This window comes from Quercus suber, unplaced genomic scaffold (assembly GCF_002906115.3).
Source record: "Quercus suber isolate HL8 unplaced genomic scaffold, Cork oak 2.0 scaffold_338, whole genome shotgun sequence".
NCBI lineage: Eukaryota > Viridiplantae > Streptophyta > Magnoliopsida > Fagales > Fagaceae > Quercus > Quercus suber.
Window position 1 is genome coordinate 56506 of NW_027069790.1, and position 2879 is coordinate 59384.

Here is a 2879-nt window from a genome sequence, read left to right on the forward strand (position 1 = left end):
TTCTAAATGTAAATAATTAAATAGAGTAATTACTTATTAATTAATATGCATGATATGCTTGGCTTCCCTATTATTTTTATTATATGAAGTGTGTGTGTATATATATAATATATATATATTCTGTCTTTTTCCGATTTGTCCTCAAAATAAGTTCAAATTAGTATTTAATTATGAAAAATTCAGTTGCAAAAACTTATAATTGTGTCACAGGATACATTAGTTGGGTGGCAGGGTTTGGAACTTGCATAACAATGGGAGTGTCACTGGCAATATTTCTTGGGAATAAGATACAGGAAGCAGGGTCCCATTGGAGCCCATCACCAGGTTGTGCGAGTGTTGTGGCGGCCACGTAAGTGGCACGTGAACGATACACAGCATCTTTGGGTGTTTGTTTGGAGAAGATAATGAGGTCCATGGAGGCCCAACCAACATGACTCATTTGGCCATACTAATCATTTCAGGTATGTGTCAAAGTTAAAATAAGTCACAATTTCATTGTGAGTTGATGTTGACCTCATACTACAAGGTTGTGGGTGTTTCGGACTTGAAACCATGTTTGATTTTTTTATATTTATTAATAAGTTACATACATACTTAGTGATTCTTGAATTTGTGAATATAATAATTTATTTTATTATTATAGGTAGGAGGTGTTATATCCTGTACCGGCATATATGCCGGGTATAGGATATACAAAATCTATAGGTAGAGGATGCTAGTTAAAGTATAGTTCATAGGCTGTTTGAATCTTTGATCCTCATTTTAATAGTGAGAACATTGTTTGTTTTACCTACCTCACAAATGGGAGTAGGAGACTAAATTTTATAACGAATCTTACCTATGGCATATACTCCGTAAATGTAACACTTGAGTTGGCTTTAGAATGTGAGCACAAGAAGTTAATTCAGAAATCAACTCTAAATTTTCTTGGTGCAGAGGCGTGGGTTGCATAGTGGGAGAAATTGACTCCAGAATTAACTAGTGGGGACTATTTTGATGAGGGTGCCATCAACTTTTAGCCTTTACATCTTTTGAGCAAGCAATGCAAAATTACACATGAGATATATAGCTAGTGGGATCACGTCATTACATAGTCATAGTGAAGAAAAATAATGATGTGCTGGTTAACAAATAGAGTGATGCTTGAAATATTACAAGTTTAACTACATAAATTTTATAAACTAATATATCAACTAATATATAAAAAAAAATATTTAAGAAATTTACTTATTATATTGTTAAGATGATAGCAATCACATTTATTGGCATGTTGATATATGTAAGTTTTTTTGGTAATATTGGTACTAACTTGGCATTTTCCTGGTCAATAAAAACCACAATAATAATATCTTGAAAAATGCATAACTCATATTTATAATTATCTGGAAGATCCTATAGAGAAATTTGGTTTATGTCTAGTGTTTTACTAGTGTATTAGATTTGAAACAAATATGAGATATGTTAAAAAATTTGGAGACTTTTGCTAACGATGTAGTGGGGTTTGTTATCCCTAGACTTTGTGCTAGTTACTTAGCGTGTCTGTGAGACTGTGAGTGTTGGAGAGAGGGCTTGAGCAAAATTACATAAAGATTGTTTCAAAGCATTCTTGCTCATGTGTCAAGTTATAATGAATTTTAGGCTATTAATTCTTAGAAAACGTATTATTTTTATAATGTAATTCTTTTTTAGTCATGCTTGCCAAATGGTTGATCTAATTGTTTGAAAATTGAAGGTTTTTGGACAAGGCAATGATCATTGATGACATTGATGCATCAAGTGAAAGTCGAAATCCTTGGAGGCTATGCTCACTAAATCAAGTGGAAGAAGTGAAGCTTGTCCTTTGCCTCATCCCCATATGGTTGAATTCCATAATGTTTGGCGTAGTTGCAACCAATTTTTCAACCTATTTCACCAAGCAAGGTACTACAATGATCCGATCAATTGGACCAAACTTTCAACTTCCAGCAGCATCACTTCAAGCCCTTTTCGGCCTCACTTTCATGATCACTACTGCATTTTATGACCAAGTTTTGGTCCCAATTACAAGAAAATTCTTTGGACACCATTTAGGTATTACTTTGCTACAAAGGGTAGGAATTGGTCTATGTATATCATTGCTCACTATGGTAGTGGCAGCTCTAGTAGAGGTCAAAAGGATTAGCATTGCAAAACAACATGACCTCATGGAAAAATCTGAAGAAATTGTTCCAATAAGTGTGTGGTGGTTACTTCCACAATACATACTATGTGGTTAATTTGGCCGCTGTGTTCACATTAGTTGGACTCCAAGAATTGTTCTATGATCAAATGCCGGAGTCATTGAGAAGCTTTGGAGCAGCATTATATCTTAGTGTTTTAGGAATTGGAAGCTTCATTAGCAGTGCTATTATATATATCGTGCAAGCAATCAGCTCAGGCTGTGGTGAGAAATGGCTTGGTAACAATCTCAATCACGCACACCTTGATTACTTCTATTGGATGCTAGCAGGGTTGAGTTCCTTGAATCTGTGTGTTTACATTGGGATTTCTAAGCGTTTTGTGTACAAAAAGGTTTGAAGGGGATGATATTTACTTTCATCAAAGTATTACAAAATTTCAGATCCGCTAATGTGTGGCTTGTGCTATCAGGTTCTAACTTCTAATGCGTGCAGATATTATCCTTCTTTTCTTTTTTACAAAAAATTGGGAATTAACAATACACATGTGAGTAGAAGTCTCACATGGAGAAAAATGTAAAATTTGAGAATTTTGTTTTTTGAGGAAAATAAAACTTGAGAAATTAATATAACACAATTAGGCTTAACACTATAGGAATTTAGCTTTTTGGTTAAACGGTGTGTTTATCTATGCATTTGAAATAGAAGATCTTGGTGTCCTCT

The 2879-nt window shown here is 34.0% G+C and overlaps 1 pseudogene; it reads left to right on the forward strand.

Moving 5' to 3' along the window:
* The first annotated feature begins 251 nt into the window (after nucleotides 1-251).
* On the forward strand, nucleotides 252-2608 carry LOC136061651 (protein NRT1/ PTR FAMILY 5.4-like; annotated as a pseudogene).
* The last annotated feature ends 271 nt before the right edge of the window (nucleotides 2609-2879 follow it).